Source organism: Hyla sarda, chromosome 5 (genome assembly GCF_029499605.1).
Source record: "Hyla sarda isolate aHylSar1 chromosome 5, aHylSar1.hap1, whole genome shotgun sequence".
Lineage (NCBI taxonomy): Eukaryota > Metazoa > Chordata > Amphibia > Anura > Hylidae > Hyla > Hyla sarda.
The window spans coordinates 88,718,222-88,737,406 of NC_079193.1; the positions used below are offsets into that span (position 1 = coordinate 88,718,222).

The 19,185-nt window shown below is 47.1% G+C and overlaps 1 protein-coding gene and 1 long non-coding RNA gene across 4 annotated transcripts in view; one reads left to right on the top strand and one right to left on the bottom strand.

Annotated features, from left to right (window-relative positions):
- Window positions 1–2,454, bottom strand: part of LOC130273317 (uncharacterized) — a 47,633-nt gene extending 45,179 nt beyond the window's left edge. Inside the window, exon 1 of the long non-coding RNA XR_008843956.1 lies at window positions 2,231–2,454. This is a non-coding gene — a long non-coding RNA (uncharacterized LOC130273317). The remainder of the gene's footprint in view (window positions 1–2,230) is intronic.
- CHN2 (chimerin 2) overlaps window positions 1–19,185 on the top strand; it is a 397,849-nt gene that overhangs the window by 122,468 nt on the left and 256,196 nt on the right. The gene's annotated exons all lie outside the window — the stretch shown is intronic.

The following is a 19,185-nucleotide window of genomic DNA, read 5'->3' on the forward strand; positions in this document are numbered from 1 at the left end:
GTGACCAAAAAGACATTTGCACATTTCTATAACTGATGCCAAGTGAAGGCATGTTATTGCAAGGTTGATTGAACAAAGGCACATATCTGTGTAAGAGTATTTGGGAAAAAAATTTACATTTTTACTAGGGATCGACCGATATCGTTTTTTTAGGGCCGATACCGATAATCGGTGCAGGTTAGGGCCGATAGCCGATAAAATAAGTTATCGGCTATTTAACCCCCTGCGATACCGCTGCAGATCATTGATTTAAAGCGGGCGCTTTAAATCAATGATCTGCAGTGGCTTTTGCGGGGCCATAGGCCGCCGCCGCCACCCGCTTCTCTCCCCTACCTGTCAGGGTGGTCCGGGCCATCCATTCTTCCTTCCTGTAGTGTCCGACGCCATTCCGGGTGGAGGGTGCAACGGTCCGGGCTGTCCTTCTTCTCCGGCGGTCATCTTCTCCACTCCGGGCAGGCTCCGGCCTAGTACTCTGCATAGACGCCGCTGCGCAGTGACGCCCGTGCGCAGCGACGCACCTGACGTCACGGCGTAGCGGCGTCTATGCAGCGTACTAGGCCAGAGCCTGCCCGGAGTGGAGAAGAGGACCCCCGGAGAAGAAGGACAGCCCGGTCCAGTTCACCCTCCACCTGGAATGCCGCCGGCAGGCTCCGGCCTAGTACGCTGCATAGACGCCGCTGCGCAGTGACGCCCGTGCGCAGCAACGCACCTGACGTCACGGCGTAGCGGCGTCTATGCGGTGCACTAGGCCGGAGCCTGCCCGGAGTGGAGAAGATGACCACCGGAGAAGAAGGACAGCCCGGACCGGTTCACCCTCCACCCGGAATCGCGCCGGACACTACAGGAAGAAAGGATGGCCCGGACCACCCCCATTACGGGTAACTTTAATTTTTTTTATTGACTCGGAGGGTGGGGGATGGGCCCGAACGGTATTGCGGTATGGGCAAAAATCCATACCGGTATACCGCCCAGCATCACGGTGGGGGGTGCGACGCGGTGCGGTGGGTCGGGGGTGCGGTGCGGCGGGTCGGGGGGTGGCGGTCACGGTGAGGTGAGGGCGGTCCAGGTTTCGGGGCATTATCGGCTTATCGGCAAGGTAATTGCCGATACCGATAATGCCCAAAATTGTGATTATCGGCCGATAATATCGGCCATACCGATAATCGGTCGATCCCTAATTTTTACATCAGCTGATGTGAGAAAGTTGGCAAGTTTCACAACTGCATCAAAGGCTCTGTTTGAGGCCTCCAGTGCAGAATATATGAAAACAACCAGACAACCATAAAAAAAAAGAAACTGCATCAAGATCAAAATGAATGAAATGTGAAATGAATGAATGGACACCATAACAGAAACCCTATGGACCTCATTAAATGCAATGCAGTTTGGCTCTGTAGGTGTTAGGCGTGCAGCAGACCGACTAGCTCAGCTTTCCCCTGCTAAAAGAAATCCAGCGCATCTATAGACAATGAATAGAGCGTGTCGTCCCAATGAGGAGAGTCATGTCCAGGTCCTAGAGATCACATGTGGTCCCAGAGGTCAGGACCCCCCCCCCCCCCAATTAGACACATCCTCTATACTAGGGACTGGAATGAGATATGATGATGTTGTGAACGCCCAGGTCACCTTTACAAGAAATACTGTATTTTATAAATAAAAATGACTGTGATAGATCTAGGGGCTGCACGAGACTCCTTATATGAGCTTTGTCACTGCTGCTTTGAATAGTCTGCATTTCCTGTGCATGAAACCACAGATCACAGATAGAAGCTGCCACTATTATATAACTAATCCTTGTCTATCCGCAGTTTGCTGCAGAGTTGGAGAATTCATTTGTTTTATCGGGATAACACAGACATTTGGTTTCCTTCTGTTGAGAATTGGGTTGACAATCTGCAGTAATATCCATAAAAACACTTGGAGGCATTAAAGATCCGTTCTATCATCCACTAATGAGGCAGCAGATGTTTTCTCCATTACTCATCTACACATTCGATGCTTCACCTCTCCCTATCCCCACGTGTTAAGTCAATGGCTCCATTCCATCAGACATATCCTACTGTATAATAATCTATAGTGTTACGATCTAATAGTTGTTTGCAGCGTGACCTGAATATGGAACAGGCTGTCCCTGTAGTGTTAAGACAGTAGCGGTGCTAATTCAGGTCAGCAGGGGCACGGTATAAGAAGTCGCCTTCATTAGCGCTCAGTAGTATTCTCATTTACTTACTCTTTTGTCCTAGGAGGCTTGAGCTCAATCCGCTCTATTTGAAATCTGTTTTTCAATTCCACACACTTGACATAGGAAGAAATGAACAATAGCCATAAATGTGAAAATCAGTATAGTTCATTATCCGATGTATTAGCACATCCAGGTGATTATGTTCCTTGTTAATCCATTCACGTAGCTGACACCTACCAAGGGGAATAAGTTCACTTTGGGAAGCTTCTCAGTATGGAATGCTATGGGGGAGATTTATCAACACCTGTGTAGAAAAAAAAGTTGAACAGTTGCCCATAGCAACCAATCAGATTGCTTCTTTTATTTTGAAAAGGCCTTTACAAAAATGAAAGAAGCGATCTGATTGGTTGCTATGGGCAACTGAGCAACTTTTCCTCTGCGCAGGTTTTGATAAATCTCCCCTATGTCTTTTAGTTTCTGGCTGTATTGGTGTTCCTAACCATCACTCTATGCCCTAGGCTCTTATTTTTCTGTAGTGTGGACCCCTTAAAACAGCTTATGAACCCCCAGGATAAAGTTTTTAATTATCGATTCCCTCTACTTAAATTACCATAGGAATTGTCTTTTTATATCACTTTGTTATAGACCAATGTCAATGATGCTGAGCCAACAACCCATTACTCAAGGCTATGATCATACATTGGGCTACCTATTGAAAGCATAGCATGAGCACATAGCTAGTAGCCTCTAGAGACAAGGCATGTATGCCTACCACAGATTGAATACATGGTACTTGTATCTTCAGTGATAAAAAAAAATTCTCCAATGCAGGCGCTTCTCCCATAAAGAGGTATTCTTTATTTCTTTGTCATACACATAAAAAGAGGGGTAGTAGCACTTTCAACGCGTTTCCAGCTCGGACAGAGTTCTTTATCAAGACGTGCATAGTTTAACATGACACTCTATATATAGGAATGCAGTTAAATTACTGGGCTGTGGATTTGTCTGGGAATCCAGTGCACCCAGCTCCTGGCTTCACTAGTAACAGTAATGACAAGACGCGCAACTACAGCCCCGGCATAACTGCCGGCATTCGGTCCGCCACTACTGCAAGTACTGTCATATCAGAGGATGCCCCGAAAAGGAATATTAACTCAACATAACTACAGCCTAATTTCTTATTCTAGTTTTCGACATCGCTGCCACTGGACGATACGCAGCGATCATGGAGAACTTAATCATACTTCATTTCAAACCCCCTATCACATAAGATATATCCATAAGTTAATTTTATTTATCAATTGTTTTACCTTCATTATGTACTTTTATGAATTGTATACTGTTATTGCAATTTTATTGGAACCATTTTAAGTATTTCACAACTATTATGTATACTGTAGTACATCACAGGAAGTATTCAGATGCCATATAGTGACTCCCACTAGTGAAGCCAGGAGCTGGGTACACTGGTTTCCCGGGCAAATCCACAGCCCGGTAATTTAACTGCATGCCTATATATAGTGAGACTATGTCATGTTAAACTATGCACCTCTTGAGAAAGAGCTCTGTCCGAGCTAGAAACGCGCTGGAAGTGCTGCCATCCCTCTTTTTATGTGTATGACGAAGAAATAAAGAATACCTCTTTATGGGAGAAGAGCCTGCATTGGAGAATTTTTACTTATCACTGAATCTACTGCCGTTTGTCGACTTCCTGAGAGGATTGGGTACTCCAAGGCTGCTGACCCGCTCAAGTGACATGCTGTCTTAGATGTTAGGCTCTGAGCATAACCAACTTTGGTGAGCGAACTGATCTCCAGTTTCCTTTTCTACTTGTCACCTGTGATAATGCACTAGGGCTGCACTCCTTTTCAGTTGTATTGGTACTTGTATCTGTCTCTTAGCAGCCTGCCATACTTTAATATTGGTATTATTTAAAGGAATTCACATCTTATTTGTAAATAAAGCTTAAAGTGTACCAGTTCTTCTAGGTAACTTTCCAGGATCAACTGTTGTGTGAAGGGACATGAGCAACAGCACTATTTCTGGACATAGATAACTTGTATATGCGTTAATTTTTAACGTAAATTTGTTTTCCCTTAGTCCTAACAGCAGCACAAGTGGGGTGTTCTGCCCCTGTGAAGCTGGCAGGACGGTGGAATTTTTAATTCCGCCCAAGTAATTAAAGACTTAATTAGACCCCCATATAAGGCCTCCTCCCTTAGGCCACATTGCTTAATAACAAGTAAAACAAAACAATTTGGGCGGGAAAATTTGTGTGCTGCTGTTAGGACTAAGGGAAAACAAATTTACGTTAAAAATTAACGCTTCCCTTACATCCTAACCAGCAGCACAAGTGGGGACTTAGCAAGTAACAACACAAATAGGGAAGGACTACTGCAGAGTGGCACTTAGGATTGATTGCCCGAAGGCCAACTGTTCCGAACGTTTGGCATTAACCCTGTAATGACTAATAAATGTATTATGCGTGCTCCAGGAGGCAGCAGCGCAGACTTGTTCTAGAGGAACAGCTTTTCTTTCTGCAAAAGAAGTAGAGACTGCCCTAGTGGAATGGGCAGTGACAAAGGCAGGAGGAGCTAACTCCTGGGCTACAAAAGCCTCCCGGATTGCCTCTTTAATCCATCTACTCAGAGAGGGTTTAGAGGCTTTAAGACCTGTGTTCTTCCCAGAAAAGGAAACAAGAAGGTGCTCCGATCTTCTAAATTCTCCAGTTCTTGAGATGTAAATTCTGAGGATTCTTGAAATGTCCAGAGTATGGTCAGCAGCTTCCTCGGGAGAGGATGGATTAGGACACAGAACTGGAAGGGATATAGCTTGATTGATGTTGGAGAACGTCGGGACCTTAGGAACAAAGGTGGGCAAAAATCTCAACAGGACTCTATCCTGGAGAAAAAGCGTATAAGGCTCGAAAGCCGAAAGGGCCTGAAGCTCGCCAATCCTTTTGGCTGAGGTTATGGCCAATAAGAAGGTGACTTTAAGGGACAAATACCTAAAGTCGACTTCTTCCAGAGGTTCAAAGGGGTGTGAGCATAACCCCTTAAGAACAATAGTCAAATCCCATTTGGGAATGGGTCTGAGAACTGTAGGTTTAAGTCTTTCAGCCCCTTTGAGGAATCTTCTAACCAGGGATTCTTGTGATAAAGATCTGCCTAAAAAGGCAGAGAGCGCTGAAACTTGAACCCTCAAAGTGGATGGGCTAAGACCCTTGTCAAGGCCATCCTGAAGGAAACGTAAAATTGCAGAAAGAGGAGGATCTGAGGTTACTACCTCTTTCGTAGCACACCATCGAAGGAAAATCTTCTTTATCCTAGAATAGACTTTGTTTGTAGACTCTGCTCTAGAGTGTGCAATAGTTCTCAAGACCTCCGCAGGAAGCCCACTACTTAGTAGGGTCCTGTCAATCTCCAGGCTGTCAGATTGAGTCTCCTCAGATCTAGGCAGGAGCCTGTGTTGTGAGACACAAGGTTCTGCACGTGGGGAAGCCTCCAATAACACCCCTGACTCATCCTCATGAGTTGGGTGAACCAGGACCTCTTGGGCCAGAATGGTATGATGGCAATCACTGAGGTCTGGTCTTGCCTGACTTTCATCAATACCCTTGGTATCATGGAAAGTGGAGGGAATATGTAGGCCAGCCTGAACCTCCATGGAATGGACAGAGCGTCTATCGCCACTGGATTGTCCTCTTTGTAAAGAGAGCAAAACTTGTTCACCTTGGCGTTCAGACGAGTTGGCATACCCCACCTTAGGGTTATCTTCTTGAAGATGTCTTCGTTCAGGGACCATTCCCCTTGGACCGGAAGCCCGCGACTTAGACGATCTGCCACTATGTTGAGATCCCCCTTGATGTGGACTGCAGAAAGGTGGGTTAGATTGAGCTCTGCCCAAGAAAGAATTAGTCCGGTCTCCTTGAGGAGCACTTGGGACTTTGTGCCACCCTGTCTGTTGATGTAAGCCACCACAGTGGTGTTGTCTGACCGAACTCTTATCGCTTTCCCTAGAATAAGGGGTGCGAAATGGAGAAGAGCTAGACGAACTGCTCTCAGTTCTCTCATGTTGGAGGAGAAAAGTCTCTCCTGAGGGTTCCAAGTACCCTGTACTGGATTCTCGTCCAGATGGGCTCCCCAGCCCAGAAGGGAGGCGTCCGTGGTTAAAGTGATCCACTGAGGTTGAATCAAGGACTTCCCATCTGTCAGATTCGTCCACCATCTGAGAGATGCACGGACCTCGGTCGACAGGTTGCACTTTTTGTCCAACCCACTGGGGTTGCGATTCCAGACCTTCAAGACTTGATCTTGGAGAGGCCGGAGGTGCCATAGGGCCCAGGGGACTGCCTCTGCAGACGCTGACATATGACCCAACATCTTCATTAGAGTTCTGATGGGAACCTTGCGAGGGACCATCAAAAACTCGGCGGCTCTTATGACTCGATCTTTCCTTTCTGGAGTGAGGGATAGAGTCATCTGAGAGGAGTTCAGGACAAACCCCAGAAACTTCCTTGAGGTGGACGGGTTGATTTCTGATTTCTCCCAATTTATAAGCCAGCCCAAGCGCTGGAGAAAATCTAGAGCCAGATGAAGATGAGACTGTAGAACGTCTAGAGTAGCGGCTTTTAGAAGCCAGTCGTCTAGATAAGGAATGATCTCTAGACCTTTTAGTCTTAGAGCAGAGGCCACTGGAGCCACCACCTTTGTAAAGGTGTGGGGGGCTGAAGTGATGCCGAAAGGCAGAACAGCGAACTGGAAATGCTTTACCATACCGTTTATGGTGACAGCAACCCTCAAATATTTCCTGTGAGCAGGAAAAATAGGAACATGCAGGTAAGCATCCTTCAAGTCGATGGTAACCATGAGATCTTGAGGGTCCAGGATACTGACTACTGAGCGAATGGTTTCCATCCTGAACCGCCTTTTCCTTATGAAACGGTTCAAAAATCGAAGATCTATGATCATACGCCAGTCGCCCGATGGTTTCGGCACCAGAAATATTGGGGAATACACCCCTGACCCTCTTTGGTCGGGGGGAACTTCTTCCTGTGCATGTTTCCCCACGTACTGTAGGACAGAGTCCTCTAGAATAGCCTGTTTTGGCTGAGGAAGTAGCTTTGTTAAAACAAATTTCCTTGGAGGAGGGGAAATTAAATCTATTTTGTACCCCGACTGAATGACATCCAGAACCCAAGGATCCTGGATTTCTTGCATCCAGGTTGACAGAAACAAACTTAAACGTCCTCCGACCGGAGGGGGATTGGTAGATAGCTTCTCTACCTGAACTTCCCGAGGGGAAGGAAGAGGGGAAACGTTGGGGGACCTTAGAGGAGAGTCATAGCTCGGCTTTACGGTCTTTACTGCGGCCGCGTCCTCCACCACGCTTTTGAGTAGACTGGCGTCTCTGGGATCTGGAAGGGCCCTGGAACTTCCCCCCCTTGGATCTACCCTTGCCCCGAAAGGACTGTACAGGTAGGCATTTACCTTTTTTTATCCGCAAAACCCTCCATGATTCGGTCTAACTCAGACCCAAAGAGCCAATTAGGCTCAAAGGGCATCCCACAGAGGTTGAACTTTGAGGTATTATCAGCTACTCAGGGACGCAACCACAGGGGGCGCCTGCTTGCGGATGAGAGCGACATGGACTTGGCAGCAAGTTTGAGGTGCTGTTGGGATGATTCGCATAAGAAGTCTACCCCAAGGAGTAGCGTTTTGAAGCTGTCCAGAATATCCTCCCTAGCAACATTACTTTCAATCTCAGACTGAATGCGTTGTACGCGTTCTTTGACAAAGTCCGCAACATCACTTGAAGCGACAGCCACCGAGGCAGATGCTGAGGCCGCCGAATAGTTGCGTCTTAGAAGGGAGTCCACCTTCCTGTCAAGGGGGTCCTGGAGGTTACTGCCATCATCTGCAGGAACTAGAACCCTCTTGGACAGCTTGTTAACAGCCATATCCACTTTTGGCGGTGGCATCCAGGATTCCGACTCAGCTTCTGATAGAGGAAACATCAGCTTGAACCTCCGGGTAACAACAGCAGGCTTGTCTGGGTGCTTCCACTCGGCTTTCATCAGTTTCCTAAGTGTATCATCCACTTTGAAAACCAGAGGTCCTCTAGAGGTGGATGTAGAGGCTTCCCCTTGATCAACATCCTGATCCCTTGATCGGATGGATCTAAGCAATCTCTGCCTCTTTTCCACAGGAAAAAGAGGCGGAGAGATCACTTCCTCTACTGACTGTTCCGACAGATCGCCCACGGGACAGATGGAGGACCAGACTCGGTCCTAGGCCTCTTAGGGGCAAAGGAATTCTTGATCTCGTTGATAGAATTTCCCATGAATTCTTTCGTCCAGATGAACATGTCCTGGACTGTAGGTTCAGCTGGATTAGCGGGTGGACGACATCCAGGACACCTGTTATATTCATAGGAATCAGGCAGTGGAGTACCACAGTCAGCGCAAGTTAGATGGCGCTTCTTTGAAGCAGACTTGCGACTACCAGCATGTGTATCACTCGACGGAGGAGTGGTCATAGTTCTGGAATTAAAACAATAGGTTAGAAAGACACCAGAACTGTTACCATTGCAGCGCAAATGGAAAAAGAGTACCTATTGAAAAATAGACAAGCTCTTTACAAAACCCAAGAATAGCAGGAACCACACAAGTGTAGTCAAGCTAGCAAGGCAGCAAGAGGCCAAATGAAGGCCAGTACTGCCTTAAATAGGGGAGAGGGCAGCAATTTTAAATAAGCCCCGCCCCTCCAGGAAGTCAGAGCACCAACCAGATCGAAATCTAAAAAAACGATCTGAAATAAAACATTTTTGCTCTGAGCCCCTTCCTTACCTTGGAAGGGGCAAGTAACTAATATATTAAGTATAAATAATAGTTAAAACTAGCGCTCATTGCGCCAGAAGGCTCCGATGCCGGACCGGAAGTCGTCAGATGACGCACTTCCGCTCCGCACACAGCAGAGGACCGGAGCGAGACAGCGGCGCTGCCGGAAAGGTAAGGGCGGAATGCCCGAGTAGCAGAGGGATCGGAGGATCCCTGAACCATAGAGGGCGGCGCTCAGCGCCGCCTGAACAAAGAAAATAAACTGTATCTACGAACCCGTACCGAAGTCCCGGGTCATAGATACAGAGTCTGAAAAAACTCAGCTGGGGCAGCGCCAAACAACGCCGCCCAGTCTGACAGAAAAGAAGGGGCAGCAAGCTGCAACCCTGCTAGAAAAAAACAAACCCTTCTCCACATAAAAGAGGGGGAAGGGAAAAACTCCATGCAGGCTCTGCTAAAAAACCAGAGCCTGCACCGTCCTGCTGTCCTGCACAGGACAGAAAAAAAGCAATGTGGCCTAAGGGAGGAGGCCTTATATGGGGGTCTAATTAAGTCTTTAATTACTTGGGCGGAATTAAAAATTCCACCGTCCTGCCAGCTTCACAGGGGCAGAACACCCCACTTGTGCTGCTGGTTAGGACGTAAGGGAAGTTCCCCTTCTCCATAGACTACTGTAGACAGGATGTAACCTTATACTTCAGTGAGCTGATCTTCAGCAGAGTTAAAGGGCAAAGGTAGGGGGATAAGAAGCATTTTTCTCTGAAGGGTGGGGTCACATGTGGGTATGGTCACTTCATATACCATAAAAATGTATAAAAAGCGATCTAAAGTCCCATCAAAATAAAAATGGTACCGATAAAAAAATAGAGATCACGGCGCAAAAAAAATGAGCCCTCATGTAGCCCCATATGCAGAAAAAAAAAATAGGGGTCATAAGATGACAATTTTAAACATACTAATTTTGTTGCATGTAGTTAGGATTTTTTTTAAAGTACATAACCTACATAAATTGGGTATCCATTTAAATGTAGGGACCTACAAAATGAAGATAATGTATAATTTTTACCCAAAAGTGCATTGCCTAGAAACAGAGGTCCCCAAAACATACAAAATTGTGTTTTTCTTTATTTCACCCCACTAATAAGTTTTTTTGTTTTGCTGCAGATTTTGTTCTATAAGTGATGTATTTACAAAGTACGATTGGTGTTTCAAAAAACAACCCTTATATGGGTCTGTAGGTGCAACATTGAAAGTTTTATGATTTTTAGAAGTGTAGGAGGAAAAACAAAAATGCAAAAACTAAAAATATCGCCTTGTCACTAAAATCAACTGGTGCCAGAAAGTTAAACAGATTTGTAAATTTCTTCTATTTAAAAATCTTAATCCTTCCAGTACTTATCAGCTGCTGTATACTACAGCTCTCTGCTGACACCTCTGTCTGTCTCAGGAACAGCCAAGAGCAGGAGAGGTTTGCTATGGGGATTTGCTCCTGCTCTGGACAGTTCCTGACATGGACAGAGGTGTCATCAGAGAGCACTGTGGTCAGACAGAAAATAAATTTAAAAATAAAAGACATTTTCTCTGGAGCCCACAGCAGCTGATAAGTATTTGTGAAATGTTTTTCACTGGAGTACCCTTTTAAGCTCAAAATGGGCTTCGACCTTAAATGGGCACTGTCATGAAATCTAAAAATTGATATGTTGTAGTACTTAAGTACTACAACATATCTCTAATATCCTTTAATTAAAAAAGTGATTTTAAACCAGTTTAAAATCACTTTTAAATTCGGCCACTAGGGGGTCGCCCTCCTAGTGGCCGAATGCATTCGGCAGTGACGTCACTACTGAATTTCGACTCATTTAAGCCTGGCAATGAGTCGAAATTCAGTCACTGCAGTGCTCGCTCCCGCCTGTCAATCAGACAGGCGGGAGCAAGCGCTCTGAAGGAAGTGGATGCGCGCAGGCTCCTGGGGACAAGTTAAAGTATTATGGCGGGGGGGGGGGGGGGGGGGGGGGGGGTTGCGTGTTCACCTATACAGTATGCCTCCAGTTTCCCCCTAAAACTCCCATAATGTCCTGACAGCCAATAGATGTCAGGGCAAGCTGGGAGTTGTAGTGGGGAAACAGCTGGAGGGACACTGAATAGGTGAAGTAAGGGGGGTGGGGAGGGGGAGTGGGTTGAGCGGAGCGGCGGGTGCGGGGGGGGGGGGTTACGGGCTGCGCGGCGGGGAGGGGGTACTCTGAATGGGTGAATTAAGGGGGAGGGGGACAAGTTAAAGTATTATGGCGGGGGGGGGGGGGGGGGTTGCGTGTTCACCTATACAGTATGCCTCCAGTTTCCCCACTACAACTCCCAGCATGTCCTGACAGCCAATAGATGTCAGGGCAAGCTGGGAGTTGTAGTGGGGAAACAGCTGGAGGGACACTGAATAGGTGAAGTAAGGGGGGTGGGGAGGGGGAGTGGGTTGAGCGGAGCGGCGGGTGCGGGGGGGGGGGGTTACGGGCTGTGCGGCGGGGAGGGGGTACTCTGAATGGGTGAATTAAGGGGGAGGGGGATTGAGTTGAGCGGCGCGACGGGGCCGGGGGGGTTGCGGGCTGCGCGGCGGGGAGCGGTATGTGCGGCCATCACAGATCCGGTATTCACCTATAAAGGGTGCCTCCAGTTGTTTTCCCACTACAACTCCCAGCATGCCCTGACAGCCAATAGATGTCAGGGCAAGCTGGGAGTTGCAGTGGGGAAACAGCTGGAGGCGCCCTGTATAGGTGAACTACGGGCGGAAGTGTTGGCCCCAGCAGGCATCAGTGACGTGGTGCCTGCTGGGGAAGTCTACCTGGTAGTGAGCACACTACCAGGCAGACAAAAAGGCATTTTTAATACGTAAAAAAAAAAAAAAAATTAAGGCAGGGAGGGGGTTAGGGATAGATGGGTAATAGGCAGGGACAGAAAAAAGAAAAAAAGTGATGGTGGGAGCTACCCTTTAACCCCTTAAGGACCGGGGGGTTTTCCGCTTTTGCATTTTCGTTTTTTGCTCCTTGCCCTTAAAAAATCATAACTCTTTAAATTTTGCACCTAAAAATCCATATGATGGCTTATTTTTTGCGCCACTAATTCTTATTTTTTGCGCCACCATTCTTTGTAATGACGTCAGTCATTTTGCCCAAAAATCTACGGTGAAACGGAAAAAAAATCATTGTGCGAAAAATTGAAAAAAAAACGCAGTTTTGTAACTTTTGGGGGCTTCCGTTTCTACGTTGTAAATTTTTCGGTAAAAATGACACCTTATCTTTATTCTGTAGGTCCATACGATTAAAATGATACCCTACTTATATAGGTTTGATTTTGTCGGACTTCTGGAAAAAATCATAACTACATGCAGGAAAATTAATACGTTTAAAATTGTCATTTTCTGACCCCTATAACTTTTTTATTTTTCCGTGTATGGGGCGGTATGAGGGCTCATTTTTTGCGCCGTGATCTGAAGTTTTTAATGGTACCATTTTAACGGTTGCATTGATAAGACTTATTGATCGCTTTTTATTAATTTTTAAATTATATAAAAAGTTACCAAAAATGCACTATTTTGGACTTTGGAATTTTTTTGCGCGCACGCCATTGACCGAGCGGTTTAATTAATGATATATTTTTATAATTCGGACATTTCCGCACGCGGTGATACCATATATGTTTATTTTTATTTTTATTTACACTGTGTTTTTTTATGGGAAATGGGGGGTGATTCAAGCTTTTAATAGGGGAGGAGTTGAATGATCTTTATTCACTTTTTTTTCCCACTTTTTTTTGCAGTGTTATAGCTCCCATAGGGACCTATAACACTGCACACACTGATCTTCATCATTGATCACTGGTTTCTCATAGGAAACCAGTGATCGACGATTCTGCCGCATGACTGCTCATGCCTGGATCTCAGGCACTGAGCAGTCATTCGGCGATCGGACAGCGAGGAGGCAGGTAGGGGCCCTCCCGCTGTCCTGTAAGCTATTCGGGATGCCGCGATTTCGCCGCGGCTATCCCGAACAGCCCACTGAGTTAACCGGCAACTTTCGCTTTCACTTTTAGCCGTGCGGCTCAGCTCTGAGCGCGCGGCTAAAGGGTTAATAGCGCGCGGCGCCGCGATCGGTGCTGCGTGCTATTAGAGGCGGGTCCCGGCTTCACTATGACGCCGGACCCGCCGTGATATGTTGCGGGGTTACCGTGTAACCCCACGTTATATCAGGAGAGCAGGACCAAGGACGTACCGGTACGTCCTTGGTTCTTAAGGGGTTAAAGGAGGTGTCCAGTGCAGACTTTTTCTATTCCGTCCTGCCCGGGCTGCAAAAAAAGGCAAAACAAACTCTCACTTACCTCCATATGTTGCCCCGGAGCTCCGCAACAGCTGATCGTTCGGCCGGGCTGTTCACTTCCTACTTCCTTTAGCTCGGTACGTCACACGGCGCGACATCGCTGCGGCCGCTGATAGGCTGAAGCGCCGTGTGACGTACCTGGCTAAAGGAAGTAGGAAGCAGACAGCCTGGCCGACCGATCAGCTGTTGCGGAGCTCCGGGGCAACATATGGAGGTAAGTGAAAGTTTGTTTTGTCTTTTTTTGCAGCCCGGGCAAGACGAAATAGAAAAAGTCTGCGCCGGACATCTCCGTTAAGAGGTTCAGATATATTACAAAGTTTCTTATCCATATTTGTTTGTATTATTCATTTACAGTATCTCACACAATTTTTGTAAATATTTTATTATATATTTTTATGTGACAGCTCCCCAGTCCCATTTTTTTTAAGTGCTTATTTTTTTTATAATGTTAGTATAGGGACTCACAAGAGACTGAGGACCCTTGACGGGGGTTGTGAGCTTGTGTATTTTGGCTAAAATATCAACTAATACCTTATGTTTATTATATAAGTGTGTGTATATATATATATATATATATCTATATATATATATATTTATTTATATTGTCATGTGGTCTAGCCTTGTGAAGCTGAAAGAGCCCCTGGTGTTGGTGCGTTTGTGGGGTGCACATAAAAGATGCTGGGCAGGCCACCTTATTAAATACTATGGGTGTCACTAATAGGTTGTAAGCCAGCATGGTGCACTATACGTTATCATGTTACTGGCACCCTGTATAATGCATTACCTCATGAATAGGAGGCGTGTGAGTATCAGTATTTTGCACCTGTGTGACCTTCCCTTATATAGCATTGTGACTGATGGGCATCATAATGGGAATAGGAGCCTAGCCTGCCCTTGTATCAGTAACCAGTAAGTGGCCTTATTTCTGTGCTCCCCAGTACCAGCAGCAGGCACTCATGCAGACCCAGACCATAACACTCCCACCACCATGCTTGACTGTAGACAAAATACATTTGTCTTTGTACTCCTCACATGCTTGACATGTCTGAACCAAATGAGTTTAAGCCATGGCTCTAGTAACCCATGTCCTTAGTCTGCTTGTCCTCAGCAAAATGTGGGCTTTCTTGTGCTTCATCTTTAGAAGAGGCTTCCTTCTGGGACAACAGTCACGCAGACCAATTTGATGCAGTGTGCGACGTATGGTCTGAGCACTAACAGGCTGTCCCCCCACCTCATCAATACTGGCACTTATAAGGCTATTTCCCAAAGACAACCTCTGGATATGACACTGAGCACATGCACTCACCTTCTTTGCTCAGCTATGGTGAGGCCTATTCTGAGTGGAACCTGTCCTGTAAAACCTCTATATGGTCTTACCCACCATGCTGCAGCTTAGTTTTAGAGTCTTTATGTAGAGCAATAATTCTTCTTTTCAGATCTTTAGAGTTCTTGAGGTGTCATGTTGAACTTCCAGTGACCAATATTAAAGAGTGTGAGAGCTGTAACACCAAATTTAGGACACCTCTCCATTCTTACTTGAGTCCTTGTAACACTAACAAATCACATGACATCGGGAGGGAAAATGGTTAATTGGGCCCTATTTGGACATTTCCATTTAGGGGTGTACTTACTTTTGTTGTAAGGTTTAGACATCAATGTTATTTTCCCCTGTCACATCCCCCCCCCCTTGTCACATCCCCCCCCTCACATTCTCCCCCTTCATGTTACATCCCCCCCCTTCATGTCACATTCCTTCTCCCCTGTCACATTCCCCCCCTTGTCACATCCCCCCCGTCACATTCTCCCCCTTCATGTTACATTCCCCTCCCCCTGTCACATCCCCCCCTTGTCACATCCCCCCCTTCATATCACATTCCCCCTCCCCTGTCACATTCCCCCCCCTTGTCACATCCCCCCCGTCACATTCTCCCCCTTCATGTTACATTCCCCTTCCCCTGTCACATCCCCCCTTGTCACACCCCCCCCCTCCATGTCACATTCCCCCTCCCTTGTCACTCCCCCCCCCTTGTCACATCCCCCCCCGTCACATTCTCCCCCTTCATGTTACATTCCCCTCCCCCTGTAACATCCCCCCCTTGTCACATCCCCCCCCTTCATGTCACATTCCCCCTCCCCTGTCACATCCCCCCCTTATCACTTCCCCCCCGTCACATTCTCCGCCTTCATGTTACATTCCCCTCCCCCTGTCACATCCCCCCTCCATGTCACATTCCCCCTCCCCTGTCACATTCCCCCCCTTGTCACATCCCCCCCGTCACATTCTCCCCCTTCATGTTACATTCCCCTCCCCCTGTCACATCCCCCCCTGGTCACATCCCCCCCTTCATGTCACATTCCCCCTCCCCTGTCACATTCCCCCCCTTGTCACATCCCCCACGTCACATTCTCCCCCTTCATGTTACATTCCCCTCCCCCTGTCACATCCCCCCCTTCATGTCACATTCCCCCTCCCCTGTCACATTCCCCCCCCCCTTGTCACATCCCCCCCGTCACATTCTCCCCCTTCATGTTACATTCCCCTCCCCCTGTCACATCCCCCCCTTGTCACATCCCCCCCTCCATGTCACATTCCCCCTCCCCTGTCACTTCCCCCCCCCCTGTCACATCCCCCCCGTCACATTCTCCCCCTTCATGTTACATTCCCCTCCTCCTGTCACATCCCCCCCTTGTCACATCCCCCCCCCTTCATGTCACATTCCCCCTCCCCTGTCACATTCCCCCCCCTTGTCACATCCCCCCCCCCTCACATTCTCCCCCTTCATGTTACATTCCCCCCCCTGTCACATCCCCCCCTCCATGTCACATTCCCCCTCCCCTGTCACATTCCCCCTCCTTGTCACATCCCCCCGTCACATTCTCCCCCTTCATGTTACATTCCCCTCCCCCTGTCACATCCCCCCCCTGTCACATCCCCCCCCCTTCATGTCACATTCCCCCTCACCTGTCACATTCCCCCACCCCTTGTCACATCCCCCCCGTCACATTCTCCCCCTTCATGTTACATTCCCCTCCCCCTGTCACATCCCCCCCTTGTCACATCCCCCCCTTCATGTCACATTCCCCCTCCCCTGTCACATTCCCCCACCCCTTGTCACATCCCCCCCGTCACATTCTCCCCCTTCATGTTACATTCCCCTCCCCCTGTCACATCCCCCCCTCCATGTCACATTCCCCCTCCCCTGTCACATTCCCCCCCCTTGTCACATCCCCCCGTCACATTCTCCCCTTCATGTTACATTCCCCTCCCCCTGTCACATCCCCCCCCTGTCACATCCCCCCCCTTCATGTCACATTCCCCCTCACCTGTCACATTCCCCCACCCCTTGTCACATCCCCCCCGTCACATTCTCCCCCTTCATGTTACATTCCCCTCCCCCTGTCACATCCCCCCCTTGTCACATCCCCCCCCTTCATGTCACATTCCCCCTCCCCTGTCACATTCCCCCACCCCTTGTCATATCCCCCCGTCACATTCTCCCCCTTCATGTTACATTCCCCTCCCCCTTGTCACATCCCCCCCCCTGTCACATCCCCCCTCTGTCACATTCCCCCCTTTGTCACATTCATCCCCCCCTTATCCTGCAGCAGTATACACTAGGATTGCCGGGCAGATTTCAAACCTAGTGTATTTGCTTCAGAACAAGTCCTTTCCCCTTCAGCCAATCACAGGCTTTACACCACTGCGGCCTGTGATTGGCTGAAAAGGGAAAGGTCCTGTAAGATGAATTGTGAATAGAGCAGGGACCAGAGCGCACGGAGGGGAACGACATCTTCAGGGACCGGGACTAAGTGAGCAAATTTTTTTTTTATTTTACTACTTTTTCCTTTTACATTTAGCTCAGTGTTTTTCTAACAGGGTGCCTCCAGCTGTTGTGAAACTACTACTCCCAGCATGCCCGGACAGCCTTTGGCTGTTCGGGCATGCTGAGAGTTGTAGTTTTGCTACAGCTGGAGGCCCCCTGGTAGGGAAACACTGACTTTTAGTATTTTTCTTTACCTGCTCTGGCCGGCCCCCGCAACGGGAGCCGACCCGAGCAGATAATCGCATGTTTTCCCGGGGGCCGCATCGCTATATCGCATTGCTTTTGCGATATATCGTACAGCCCGGCCGGGAACTCTGCAATTCTACCCCGAGCGTGACTCAGGGTTACCGATCCTGGCAGGGAAAATTAACCCCGAGTCACGCTCGGGAATACCGCTCAAGAGGTTATATTGCCTATGAAGGTATGGATGTTCTTAGGCCAGACTAAGGGTGGCTAGCTTGATTACATTGCTATCATGAAATTGGCGAAAATAAAAGAAAGTTGTACCAATGTAAAATAATAGTCAGTGTGCATAATATTATTATTTTAATGAAAAGTACTGTATAAATTAAAGGGGCTGTCTTGTGACAGTGTCAAAAAGTATAATAAAGCAACTTACTAATATAATGTTATTAGCCATACTGCATAGATCATCCATTATCAGCTGAGCTATCTGACTTGTAGCTGTGACATCACACTCTCTGAATGCATTCTGCTCTGTACCCCCTCCCCTCCTGTCTCCTGAGAATCAAACTATTTATGTTAAAAGCGGAGCTCATATTACTGCTCATTAGGGAGATAGCAACCAACCAAAGCTCAGTTTTGTTTTTGAGTCAAAAAACAGACACATTTCAAACCCTCAGATTGAAGCTTTAAAGGGGTACTCTAGTGGAAAACAATTTTTTTTAAATAATATGTGCCAGAAAGTTAAACAGATTTGTAAATTACTTCTATTAAAAAATCTTAATCCTTCCAGCACTTATCAGCTGCTGTATACTACAGAGGAAGTTATTTTCTTTTTGAATTTCTTTTCTGTCTGATCACAGTGCTCTCTGCTGACACCTCTGTCCATGTCAGGAACTGTCCAGAGCAGGAGCAAATCCCCATAGCAAACCTCTCCTGCTCTGGACAGTTCCTTACATGGACAGAGGTGTCAGCAGAGAGCACTGTGGTCAGTGTAGTTCTCATATAAATATTTGCATCCCTGTTTGTCATAGGATGCTTTAATATAATATAAGCTGTCTAGATAAGGGCTTGAAAAGTGGCATTACTGAGGAAAAGAATTGGGGCAATTCATACCCTGTGCAATGCTCACATGGGTTGACAATGGCCATAAGAGAGAGCGCTTATTCTTTACAGTAGACTATGCTTTTCAGTCCCCCCAAAAATAAAAAGCATACATCCAAAAATATGTCTGTCTCTATATTGGCATTGCTAAGTTGAAGAACTGAGCTGTAGCAATATTAGTCACTTTCTGGTGTCCAGGTATTGGATTCTCATGCTCATATGCTCCCAGGACTTATAGTAGGGCAGGATAGGATAATTCACCAACAATTGCACAAGAAATAAAATCAAGCATGTATCAGAATCAAAAATAAGGCTCCTTTCACACTATATTATTTTTCCGTTTAGGAACTTCCGTCAGAAGTTCCGTCACTATATCGGGGAAAACCGGCCGTTACTAAATCGCATTGCAGCCTATGGGGTTTTGTAACTGCCCGTTTGCACCCGTATATGCCCGTAATTCCTTACGGACATTATATAGTGACGGGACATCGTGGCGTAAAAATTACTGCATGGTCCATTTATGTCAACAGGACTGACGCAGGTAAGCAACAGTGTACGTTTGAAAATCCTGGCATATCAGTGTAATTTTGTTATAAGATTTAAACAAAGCTTTAGTGTCACTTTATCTTAAAGAAACAATTTAGAGGAAGTTAGGAGAGGTTTGATAGTTTTGCCTAGACAAAATGCTTTCCA